This window comes from Parus major, chromosome 5 (genome assembly GCF_001522545.3).
Source record: "Parus major isolate Abel chromosome 5, Parus_major1.1, whole genome shotgun sequence".
Classification (NCBI taxonomy): domain Eukaryota; kingdom Metazoa; phylum Chordata; class Aves; order Passeriformes; family Paridae; genus Parus; species Parus major.
Genome location: NC_031774.1, coordinates 14,603,417 through 14,616,537, shown reverse-complemented (window position 1 = coordinate 14,616,537; position 13,121 = coordinate 14,603,417). Strand labels below are relative to the sequence as shown.

General features: G+C 39.8%; 1 protein-coding gene and 1 long non-coding RNA gene across 5 annotated transcripts in view; both read left to right on the top strand.

Moving 5' to 3' along the window:
- Window positions 1-10,007, top strand: part of LOC107206274 — an 11,132-nt gene extending 1,125 nt beyond the window's left edge. Inside the window, exon 2 of the long non-coding RNA XR_004497890.1 lies at window positions 6,372-10,007. This is a non-coding gene — a long non-coding RNA (uncharacterized LOC107206274). The remainder of the gene's footprint in view (window positions 1-6,371) is intronic.
- The window catches only part of KCNQ1 (potassium voltage-gated channel subfamily Q member 1), a 333,756-nt gene that overhangs the window by 275,356 nt on the left and 45,279 nt on the right, over window positions 1-13,121 (top strand). The window lies entirely within an intron of this gene.

Here is a 13,121-nt window from a genome sequence, read left to right as displayed (position 1 = left end):
TGTGTGTGTGTGTCTGTGTCTCTGTGTGTGTCTCTGTGTGTCTGTGTGTCTGTGTGTGTGTGTGTGCACTCCAGCACACGTAGGTGTGGAGGGGAAAGGGGCCACAGGTTTATCCACTTAACAAACAGCACTTGGGCTCAGTTTTATCTTGAGCATTCAGGACAGCAAGTAGCTGCAGGAGTTGATCACATTTCTGGTATGTTTATAGTATAGATTGGAAGGTGCTATGTAAGTGCCAATTACTCTATTACTATTAGTAATTAGTTTTTTATGCCCTACATTCATTTTATGCTCTCCATAAGAACATGTAATCAGTGCAGACTACCTTAACTTTCAAGTATCTAAATGTGGTTCATTCCAAGGGTTAACCATAAGTGTAGTTTACTGTATTAGTCCCAGTTGTATTTGACATAAAAATGTTTTTATAGCACAACCAAATACCAGCATATTTGCGGTTGCAGTCAGATGTTTTTAACTATATTGGATATAACCCACAATGGTTTCAAAAGATATTTCCATTGTTTTAGCCAGATTTAGAGAGGTTGGATTAAGCTATGGCCCAGTGGTGTTTACATATGTGAGTATCAGTCTTAAAGGGCAAAGAATATGATGTTCCATAAACCTTTATACAGAAATAAATACCTCGCAGCAAAAATGTTTTTCTAAGATCAGTTACTATTTCAACTATAATGACCTGCTTGGAGAAGGTCAGGGGCCAAATTCTTCTCTCATTTACACTGGCGTAAATCCACAGTAATGTAAGTGCAGGATTTGGGCTTGAGAGTTTAAAACTTTGGAATTAATTTTCCCCTGACCCACAACATTTAATGCAATCTATTCTGTTTGAGCTGTTAATTTAGCAAACTATTCCATGGATAAGATCCTGATAAACTACATAACATGAGAAATAAATTCAGTCAGAGCTTCAGGGCAGAATGTAGTCCTGGGCAGCCCTTGTTTTAATTCTCTCTTTCTAAAAACAAAACCCTCCCAGTGTTGATCCGCCAAAAGGCTTGTTCAGGTTGGAGATGTTAATGTTTAGTTAGAATATGCATATGTATGTGCATGTATTTATGTATGTCTGTAATTTACTGAGGTTTCAATCCAACTTTACAAGTGTACCAGTCCACAGAAATTCTCAATTCATAATTGCCAATGCAAACTTCCCTCAGTCTTTATCAATCTTCTTATTGAGCCAAAGCTCAGTTCATGTATGTTCCTAATTTTTGCAGTTCAGTTTCAGTTTTAAACTTTATGAACTTTCCCCAAATCATCTGTAACTTCCCACTGTAATTAGTATTTCTGTGCTTTACTGCTTGCAGTGAACAGCTTGTTAATGAAAGGTAATTTAGTACCAATTTGAACATCAAAACCTGTTAATATTATGTAAATATTAAACTGTTAATACTATGTAAATATGTTAATATTATGTAAATATACAGGATTTATTTTTTTTAATCACGTACTTGACTTCTGTGCGTGCAGTGCAAATCCGGTGTGTGTATACAAGGCAGTCCATGTTGCTCTTAAAAAGGTAGCAAATGTTTTGTAGGTTAAAACAGTCAGTTTGATGTAGCATTGGGGAAGAAAAAGTGAACTCCACAGGCTGAGATAGAGACAAGCGATGCACAGTGCATTACTCACCACCTGCCTGCTGCTGTCCAGCCGGTTCCCAACAGCGATTGGCTCCTCCCAGACAACTTCCCCCAGTTTATTTACTGGCTATGGCGTTCTGTGGTGTGGAATGGCCATTTTGCCAGCTGGGTCAGCTGTCCTGGCTGTGTCTTCTCTCAGCTTCTTATGCCTCCAGCCCACCCGCTGGTGGAGTGGCGCAGGAAGCTGAAAAATGTTTGCTTTAGTGTAAACACTGCTTAGTAACAACTAAAACATTAGTGTGTCAACATTATTCTCCTCCTAAATCCCAAACACAGTACTATAGCAGCTACTAGGAAGAGAATTAACTTTGTCTGAACTGAAACCAGCAGTTTCCTTTCTGCTTTTCCTTTTTTTGCATCCTTTCCTGTCTTTGGATATATACACACAGGCATCATTCCCTTTGCCCATGGGCCATCCTTTTAAAATTTCCATTGAGTTTATTTAGTCAATGATTTTGGGATCCATCTGTCATAGCAGTCTAAAGGGCAGGAGAAATGGTCTGTGGTGTTGGATAGTTGCACGCTGAAACCAGTTCTAGTTCCATCACCATTGTGCTTGTCTGCTTCTATTATTGCCAGAGTTTCTTCAAATTTTATTCTTCATTAATCGGGGCAATTGTTACTGTAATGCTGTTGATACCGTATACAGCAATGATAATAGGGATTACATATAGTATTATATACAATTAGCATCATATAAATCAAATCATTGGCTATTCTCACCAAGATTCAAATCCCTGGAGGAGCATATCAGACTTCCTCATCGTCCATCACCCATCACCCATGATGTGCCTCTGGGTCCCTGAGCAAAAGCAATCCCATGGATGGGTTTGCCTTTGCCTAACAAGAATAACCCAGCCTGTCCTCCACAGCATATTTTTATGAGCGCTATAGGGCCTTTATCCCTTTCTTTAGTATGTAATAAATTGGATTGGGCAGATCCCGTAGCACTGACTGAGCAGGTGGCTTTCCCTAAACGTGTACCCCAATGTTTCAATGTCCCCACACCCATTTCTCTCAGTGTAGTCTTTAGCAGTCCATTATATCACTCCATTTTCCCAGAGGCTGGTGCATGGTAGGGGATGCAATGGACCCAACCCAGTGCCATGCCCTTTGGCCCAATGAGCAGCAATTTTCATGGAAGAGTCCCCTTTTGAGGTTGTTTCTCCTTGCAACTCGCATATCCATACCTCTAGGGTCAAGGTAGATATGCTGTTCCACTTCCTTATGAATGATGAAAGATGATTTAGTATCAATTGTAACATCAGAAACTGTTGTAATAGATATGATGCAATTATGAAAGATAAATTTTTAACACTGCATACCTGACTTCTGTGAGTGCAGTGCAAATCTTTTGTGTGTATACAAGGCAATCCACATTGGTCTTGGAAAAAAGTAGCAAATCTTTTTTTAGCTTTAAATAGTAAATTAGTAGATCCTGTGTTAGGAGCATCTCTTGTAGCAACTAGTTGCATGGTACTCTGTATATCATCCAAATTATATTGGATATAATATAAATATATTATTATATAATATATTATATTATTATATATTATATAATCCTTATATTATGTCAGGCTACACATGCACAGAAAATTAAGGGCCAAAATATTTCAAGAAGCCTAAAATCTTCTCTGCATATCTTCTACCCATGGCTCTTTCACAGGTCAGGAACCTGAAACAGGATCCTTCTTCTTCTAGTGACACATCTATAGCTCTTGTGTAGTCCAGTAACCTCACAACAATTCACTTCTCAGGTGCCAGAAATTTCCATTGGGAATGTAAAGAGAGCAAATGATTGTTTGAAGCACAAAATCATTTTAAGCTATCATCCCACCAAGAAGATTTTTTATACTTTTTTTATGAGTTCTTGTTGTCCTGGGCAGTGGGGAGTTGACAAGTCAGAAGCTCTATTTCTGCCTGTCTTTGACATTGAGCAACACAGATCTGGCTGAATTTCCCCACTTGACCGTGCAGTGTGCTAGTAGATAGCTGCTCTATTAAAACCTGATGTGGTTTCAGATGTGCATTGGATTAGTTTCTCTCAAATAACCCTTCCCATCTAATTTGAGTGCTACACAAATACAGTAACAAGTGAGAAGACTTTTATTGTAGTTTTAATTCAATACAGAGCACAATATTATATATAACTACTGAAAACAGAACCAGAGCTTGACAGACCCAGAGCTGGCGCTTCTCTAATCCTGCAGGCTCTGTGCAAACCCTAATGGAAAAATACCCAGGAAGAGATGGGATGGGATGAAATCAAACTATCTACAATTCTTTGGAGATACTGCTGTCTTTGGGGAGTCAAAAGTTTGTCCCTGAGACTTTGAAAGGAGTCAGGATGTTTTAGGAAGCTCCATGTTGAAAAATCTTCCTTCGTTTCAAAGTTCCCCACCTCCCATTCTGGAAGCAAGACTTACTACCGAGCCCCACTGTTGTTTCACATTCATGTAACTGTGCAAAAGGAAGGGGACTCTGAAAGTTTATGGTGGTGTTTGCTCTGCTAAGCACCAGATGGATTTCTATCCAGATGTCCTAACAGCTGCTGAAAAGGCATGCACTAGAAAATTACTACTTCCCAGTTACACATGCAGTTCCTACATGCAGAAAAGACATGGAAAGGCACTGGTAGAGCTAGGGATAAAAGAAGCACTTGGTTTACTTCCCTTATTTCCCACCTACTGTGGGAAACTTGGAGCTTTTATTCTTCTTTAGGTCACTATGGATTATATAGTTCCTTTCTTCTTGTTTTCCAGTCCCATATTCTGAAGGTCAGGTTTGAGCTCAGACGTGTCAGGGAATGCACTATTCAGCAAAATGTGTCAGTCACACTTCTTCCACTCTTTGATTTCTCCTACTCCCATTTTGTGCCTGGCAGATCCAAATGTAAGTAAATTAACTTAAAGAAAAAATTCCTCTATCTTCAGTTAGACCAGGGTTTTACTCTTACCCCTTTCTCAGAATAAATTATTACAAGACTGTGCAGGTGTAAGCACCTACCAGCAAAGGGCCTGAGCTACCAAGCATTTGGCATGCATCCCAACATGCTGAGCAGTACCAGTAGTTTTCCTCTCTAGTGGGAAAGATTGCTCACAGAATACATTTGAGTATTTGAGGTAGAATTAAAAGCCCTGGGAAAGGCTACTACTGAACTATGGTATGGGCTAAAGAAAGTTGATGCTGGAGGTATCTTCTTTCTGGAAAGGAAAATATCTAAGGAATGTGGTATTAGCTGCTAACTAGATGCAAGCTGTATGTGAAATGGGCAGGAGAATAGGACTTGGTTCCATTTTGCAGGGTGAGTGTGTTTTTGAATTAGATTCTTGTAATCAAATAGATTCCGATTTTTTTTATTTTTTTTTTTTTTTTAATGAGAGGAGGATGGGAGGCTGTGTAGTTTTTTTTTTTTCTAGGATCTAGTCAGCATCAGGAGCCCATTAGGAGTTACTCAAAGGCATAGAAGGCAGTTACCCTGCCTGAAGAAGCCCACAGCACACAGAAAGCTGTTGTACTTGTTCAGAAAAAGTCTGCTCTCTCAGCACAATGGCTTTTTGCTTTCACACTAATCCCTTATTTTTGGATGTAATCTGAACAAAAAAATAGATTGCTTTTATTAACCAAATACTCAGCTACAATCATTAACTAAGTTTAAAACTTCATTTATTTTGTATTTTTGATTTTGTCCCCTCAAAATAAGTGATTTTTCCCCTCAAAAAGAGTAAGAACTAGCAGCTGTACTTAAAATGTATTTTGTTCAGTGTGTGCTGTAATTGCTTTTGTTCCTCATCACATCAAGTTTTTTTTTTAAAAAAAACAACCATTCCAGTGAAAGCTCAGCCTCTTTAACAGTTGATATATTTCTCTCTTGCTCCATTAGGAAGCTGATCCAGCTTGAGTTTCTGAATATCCTTGTAGTGTCAGTGCACACGTCTTCTGTCAAGTTCAATTAAGAATAGCTCAGATAGCAGTTGAGTATTTTTCCATTGCAAATCATAACTTCTTGACCTTTTCAAAACTTCTTCTGCAGATGTTCCTGTGACGGAGTGTCAGACTCCACTTGGGCATCATTCCCTCATTAATGTGAAAGAGTGTGACTCTGTCTTCTCTTACACAAGCAGCTTTGTTTTGTTTTCTCTGCTGTTATTTGAGTTTCATTTTGGAGTGTGCATACGCTCAGATTTCCCCTCTAGCAGCACAGCTGGCTGTACCCAAGAGTATGCAGTCTCGAGTTTACAGCTAGCACTGCTGGGGTGGGGGCAGTGCACTGATGAGGAAAAGGGAAAAGAGGCAGTAGCACAGCCTTAGCAACGTGAAGATTACGGATTTATTCTGTTTAGATGTATATATCTCAATAGCTTGCTCAGACTAATAAGGGAATGGTAGTGCTGTGTTGTAGTTAAGGTATAGCTATGCTGCTTCCAGTGGATAATTACAGCTTATTTATGAACTGCCAAACCTGACCAATTTGCTCACTGAGACCCCTTGGCAGAAGTAGCCACATGCGTGCTACAGGCCAAGTATATTAACTCCTGCTGTACAATGGAATTACTCTGGGCCCTGTACTATTTTTGCTGATAAAAGGTGTTGATAAGTATTGATGCAAAAAGACAAACCTTCACTGTAGCTGAGCTGAGCCCAGGACCAGTCCTGTGCAGGACAACATTAACAGATGGCAAATCACAATGTGCCTCCTGAATTCTTACATCCTAGAAATGACCCTGCATCTTGTTCGGCACGATCTGCTTCCTGGTGTTCACTGCCCCCACATGCCTTCTGCTTCTGGGAAGAGATGGCCAAGCCCTGCTCAGGTGGGAGGCTGCCCAGGATCCCCAGGTGCCAACTCTTGGGGTCTCCTCTTGTCCCCAGCATAATGAGTCTGAGCCACATAGCCAGGATATGAAAGCAGACAAAGCCTTGTGTAAAAAGACTACTGATAAAAAGGATGATTTTGAGGAGCTACCAAATTGCCATGTGGAGCCTCATCTTTATGGAAACCTATGAAATACACAAAAAATACTCTGTGATATGTAGCTCTCAAATTTTAGAAAAAAGACCAAAAAGACAAGCCCCAAAATCCTGTTTGCATATTCTGGCAACAGGCCATTTACAAGGCATTTGACCATTTAGCCTCAGTTAAGACCTCTTTTAAGGCACAGTGTAAGTTTGCATTGCCTGGATTTTCTCTGAGTCCCCAGTCTCAGTTGTTGATGGAAGATATGGTAAATAATGCTGGACCCTTGAAAAACACAGATTAATTGTATGAAAATGTCACACAGGTCAAGGGGAATTGTGTTTCATCTTATTTACTGATAAAGGGCAGCATCACCACTGGAATTTGTATATCCTAACATGCTCACTTATTTGGCACTCCTTAATGGAAAACATGGAGCAATTTTATGCAGACAATGCTGTAATGGAAAATAATTGAAGACAGACATGGTTTGGGGTTTTGTTTTGTTGTTGTTTTTTTTTTTTAACAATGTATGCCAGATCCTGAATGCAACAATCCTTTTTTTTTTCCCAGCGTAAATGCAGCCAGTGCTTGAACCACATATGAAACCACAGTTCTGAGGCTCTAACTTCACAGCCAGCTAAAAATGACCAAAACAACATCTGCTACAGTTAGAATTTGAAAGTGCTTTTTTACTTTGTAGAGTCCCTTTCTCTGCTGAACTCACTAGAGTTACTGTTTTGTACCTGGATTATCTGAGTAAACAGAAAACTCAATGGTTTTCTGAACTTCAGCAAAGGATTTGTGTGAAAATCATTCACACAAAAATGGGTGAAGTAACACGAGTGCTTGAATCTGTATGTAGTATCTGAAGCATTTCTTGTTATGTCTTCCACAATGCTGTAGCAGTTAAAGCTTCTTTTAAGTCAGTGTACACTTTGACATTCCCTTGCTTTTTATGGTTTTAAACATCAGTGTTTACCTCTGCATAAGTGAAGCTGTCAACACAGCACTTCTAATATTAATGTGACATATATGTCTATTCTTGTTGCTCTTGTTGTTATTAATAGTAATCATAATATTTGAGTTATGGTAGTACCTCAAGGCCCAGCCCTCTTCTCACTAAGCTTTTACAAAACAAAGCAAAGGGAGGGTCCTTTCCTAGACAGATCAGTTGAAAATCATGGAGAGGGAGAACAGTGAGCTGGGGCAGGTCAAAAGAGATGAAGTAAAGGTGATGGTGACACATGTGTCAGAGGAATCAGAAATAATCAAGTTTAATTGATTTGGAAGGTCAAATACATTTCAGTACTCTTGCACATGTTGGAGCATTAAATTATGGTTATGGGAGTGGAATGGAAAGCAAATAGCAGAAAATGGATGCTGAGACATAATAAATTTTCTTGTACTAAGTCATTTATTGTCATGTTGCAAAAGGTGTCACATTGCAAAAAGTTACTGTCTTTTTCTTTATTGATAAAATATGAATATTTCCACAGTGAGGTCAGAAATCATGGAAAAGGTACAATATGAAAGGCTTTGCTGTTTGATCATTATGCCCTACTGCTGCTGAGCCTCTTTTTAGGGATGTAAAGAGTAATTCTATGGCCATGTTTTAATTATTTGACCATTACTGATAGTGCTGTGAAACAAATATCTCTGCTGTTCATTGTTGCAAGGTTACAGAAATTGTGGGCAAGCGCAGGCATTAAGAAAACTTTAAGTATTCTACTTGCACTGCTATGTATTGGTGGAGTGGAAGACAGGAAATCCAACCTCCTAAATTACATATTAATAAAAAACAGCATCATTTTGAGCTGGTGAATATGAATATGGGTTGTTTTTTCCCCTTCAAAATCTGACTTGCACACACTTGCTGAAGGGGAAAATGCAGCTTTGTTGTGCCTAACTGGCACAGATCCAATGTGCTGATGACACAGTTTTAAATCCTGCATAAAGTCAAAGATGCAACTAAAGGAAGTAAAGATGGGCTATGTTAGAAGTTTTTAGAAATAGCTGTATGTGGAAATGGACCACAGTTTTCAGATGACTCAGGAGTGCTGCCTCCATCTGTCCGCCTTGCCGGCGTGATAATGGAGGCGATTAGTGAATTGCCAACATGGCAAGTAACAGCTTCCCTGGTGGCATTGGCTTTGACTGATTTTATGCAGCAGTGAGAGGCTCCATGTTTCATTCCCAGAGACTCCACATCCCAGATCAGAGGTTATAGGGATGGGAGGGCAGAAGCAGTATGATGTCTTCATTACCCGGAGGAAAAAAGCCAATTATGCTGAACACTGAACACCAGTGCTGTTCCCCCAACTGCCATTGGCATCAGCTCCTGAGACATGGGGTTGCCAAGTGTCTTGGCCAATATCTGTCCTGGAAACTGGAGGCATCAAGAAAAATGAAAAGGAAAAAAAAAATAAATAAAAAAAAAGGAAGAAGATTAAAGGAATTATAGGACTGACAAAGGAAGACAATTCTAGGGTCTGGTTCTCCAGCTAGTATCAACTCCCTGTGAACAGCAAAGACTTCAACACTTCAACAAGATTATTTATGGACTGGACTCTAACAGGATAGTTTGGGAATACATCAGTTTGCTATTAAACAAATATACATGTGAATATTTGTATTTGTGTGTAGCCAAATTACCTGGGAGTGCATGGGATTACCCAAACATAGAGAATAGGAAATCCCTCTGCAGTTATCATGAGCTTATAGCTGTACACAGCAGTGTCTCTGTAGTGTCGAGGTGCATTTCTGTGCTCATTAGGGGAAGGACAGCATCTCACTTCAGCTTTCCCTGCCAGCTCTTCCCACAGTGCCAAGCAATGGCTCTAGCCTACAGATGTCAGAAGCTTTTTTCTCTCTGTCATTATTCAGCCCTTCTTAAGGTTTATGAGGACATATATGATGGTTGAAACCTGAAGGAAGTACGTGTTTTCAGAACCTGTGATATCCATATCCCTTCCACCAAGAAACAGTGAGCGTGAATCTGCCTGGTTGTCACTGAAATATCTTCCCATAACCACCACTGAAAAGAGATTGTGCTCTCACCCCCTGAAAAGAAAGCATTAACACTTCTGAAGGTCTCTTTAGCAGCATGATAAGCTTAGTACATTTGAGGCCTGGGAGTTATTTACAGAATTTTTATGGGAAGCCAAGTACATCAATAAGCACATTGAAACTATCTACTGGGACAGTGGATTATAGGAAAACTGAGAGCGCCAAGCTTCAGAATTGTGAAAATATTTTGAACTGTGCAAACAATGAATGTGATGCCCTATTATGCAGTTTGAGTTGAGACATCCATTTATATGAGCTCACTTTATAAGATGTCATTTGATACCATATGGTGAAAATAAATAAGTAAATAAATTTCTTTTGTACAAGTGAAAGTACTCCTTTCTTTTCACAATCATGCTATCAGAGCACATTTTATGTTGTTGTTCAAAATTTTAAAATAAAATTTAAAACAAAAGGGGAAAAAATTGAAGACATTCAAGTGCAAAAGCTATCTTTCTAAATTGTCTAATTTTAACTTAGAAGGAAAATACTTCTTACCTTTCCAATTCAAATTTTCCCCCTTATTAAAAAGAAATTGAAATGAAATACCTCCTCCCCCACTTCTTTCGTTTTTCCTTTAGCTTTCTTTCGATGTAAGGGAAAATGGAGTGGAGAATAAGCAGCTTTCTCAGTTTTTAGCCCCACCCCCCTTTCAAAATTCAGTCTTAGCTGATTGCTCTTTCTTTCTCTCCATGCTGAAAAGTCAAAGTGTGTTCTTTCAGCACCCAGCCCTGACTGGGAAGGGGGCTGGCTTCTCTGGGAGAGTTTTCTTCTTGACTCGCCTGTAGCATGATCCAGCTGCCATCTCCAGGGGTCTGGTGCAGGAGAACTTGGGGGACAGACCGTGTCCCCCAGGAGAGACGCGTCAGGCTGAGCTCACCCTGACCCACCTCAGCCAGGACTGAAAGCGGCCAAGAGCGGGGTTAGAGCCAGGCAGCTCCTCAGGGAGATCTCCAACCAGAGCAAGATGTTTCCCATCTCCTCTGCAAGTGGGGTGATATTGTGTATTTAAAGATCTGAAGCGCCCGGCGTCACAAGGAGAGCAGGAGCATCCAGACAAACCGGAGCTGCTTTTGTGGCTGGTGCTGTTTTCAAATTAGAAAAACAGTCAAGGGCTTTCGGATAAGATGTGGATGTCAAAAGGCAATAAAGAAAACAACTGGTCTTAAAAGCTAATCGCCATGCACCATTGAGATCGGGACCAAAAAATGTTAGCTAATATTTTAAACGTGAGTGAAGGGTCAACAGATGAACCGTATTGTAAACATACATGTCAGCAGCAGGGCAGGGTTGAAGATAAAATTGGAACCATGTGCTTTTCCATTTCTCATAAGGCACAGAGGTCATGACCCCAATGGCTTAAAAGTCCCTCAACAGGGAAAAATATAATAATGTCATATGTCACGCAGGGAGATGCTGTGCTTATTAATTTTGTAAGGTACATACAATTGCTAAGAATAATGTTTTGCACTGTGAAGGAGAGAGTCTCTTTTAAGAACATCTGGTTTTTATCAAATAAAACTACTCTTGAATCAGGTCTTAACACAATACATGGAAATACAGTTAGAACTTACAATGAACTGCAACTAATCCCACAAACTGACGAATCAGCACAAATCAGTAAATATGATATTTAGAGCAAATGAATGCAGTCATCTTATAAACCTTGGAACTGCCTCATTACTGCCACTTATTCAGTCATTAAAGAGCTGTACCCAAGTTAGCATCCACCCTATTTCCACCCTAATACCTGAGGAAGCTACAAGCTTTTTCTTTCATTTTTCTTTCCCCACTGATAAATTCTACTTCTAAATTCCTTCCATGGTGCACTTAGGTTGTCATTGTGCTGCATTTTAAGCTAGACAGGGAAGCACAGAGAAAGGATTGACCATTGTGCTCAACCCAACTCCCCTCAAAAAAGTCAAGGATGGCAAAGTGGTGCTCTGAAGGCAGAAGGCACGGCTGTATTTGTGGCACCTGCATGGATTGGCTTATTGATGGCAATGGCAGTGTGCTGCCACAAAGAGGGAAACCCTCACAGTGCCTACCCAGACCTTCAGCATCTTCTCATCCCAAGAAATGTAAATGTGTGCTGCAGAAATTGTTCAAGAGTGATACTTTCCTGGGATACAGATGTTCATGTGTCTTGCATCTTAAAAAAAAAAAAAAAGTTTTTTTTTAGCATTTACTGTGCATCTGCTCTTATTAAGCAGTGTCCACCAGAGGAGTAAATACTGTATTGAGAGAAAAAGGTTCTGAGTTCTGATTTTTGCTTTGGGTAGGTTTTCATGTCTTGGTAGGAAAGTCTCTCTGTTGCTTTCTCCTAGCACTAAAATGAACATACCTGTTTCAAAGCATATCTCTGAATATAACTAGTTGCAGCTTCTCAGTTTCTTTGAAGATTCAGAAAGGAAATTTTTGTGTTAGAGTTACATCACAAAATGCAAGGCTCTTCCTGGCTTTTCCATTCCTCAGGGTACTGCAGTTCCAACCTCATTTCTTCCCAAAGCAGACTTCTCTCTCACTCTTCTATTTCCTATCATTGTTCCACTTGTATTTCTTGCCTGCCAGATAGCTGTCTGTTTTATCTCCCTTTATATGCTTTTCAAAACTGAAGCTCTGAAATGTCTGGGATGAAAATTGCCCTCCAAGAGGCCAAAGTGAGAAAGGAACTGAATGTTCGACTTAATTCAGATGTATCCATGCTAAACCTGTTTTCAGCTGTTTTCTCAAATGCAATTACCAAATGCTACCGAAACCAAAAAGAATTGGTCTGTTGACTTTCTTCCCAGTTCCTATGCTCATGATCATGCAGGTCTTTTGTAGTAAATTGTGTTCAGGAGCATCAGGTTAGAAAGAGCCACCTTCTGTCTTTGAGACTGATCTCCCACAGTTGCAACCATGAGACAGATACCCAATTCAGGAGTGCACAGATGTTTCACTCCTGCAATCACAGCACACAAAACACTACTTATTAGCCTTCAAAAATACATATTTATAGTGGAAGGTCAAAAGTCATGCTATAATGTGCCATAGGAGTATAACAGGAGAGATCAAGGATTGTATTTTCACACAATCTTGAAAAACAAGATTGTGTGAAAATACAGCTCCCAGGTGGAAAAAAAAGCTGACTAATAAGCATTGCTTCTGGGGAAACAGGGAAACCCAGTAAAGTACCTGCCAGTATGACCTGAAGGAAAAATGTGTGCTGTTCCATTGAGTGCCAGTGGGATGTGCCAACTACATGCCGAAGGGAATGTAATGCCTTGAAGCATGAGTGTGTCTGCATCTTATTGTAGTATCCAGTTGTTCAGCAGAGGGAGGAAAATATCAGAAACAAGGGCAGGCAGCAGGGTGATTAATTCTTCACAAGGCATGAAAGCTTGAAATTAATTTGGTATAACTGCACTACAGAGGTACAGTCCCCTTTCAAACTCCCT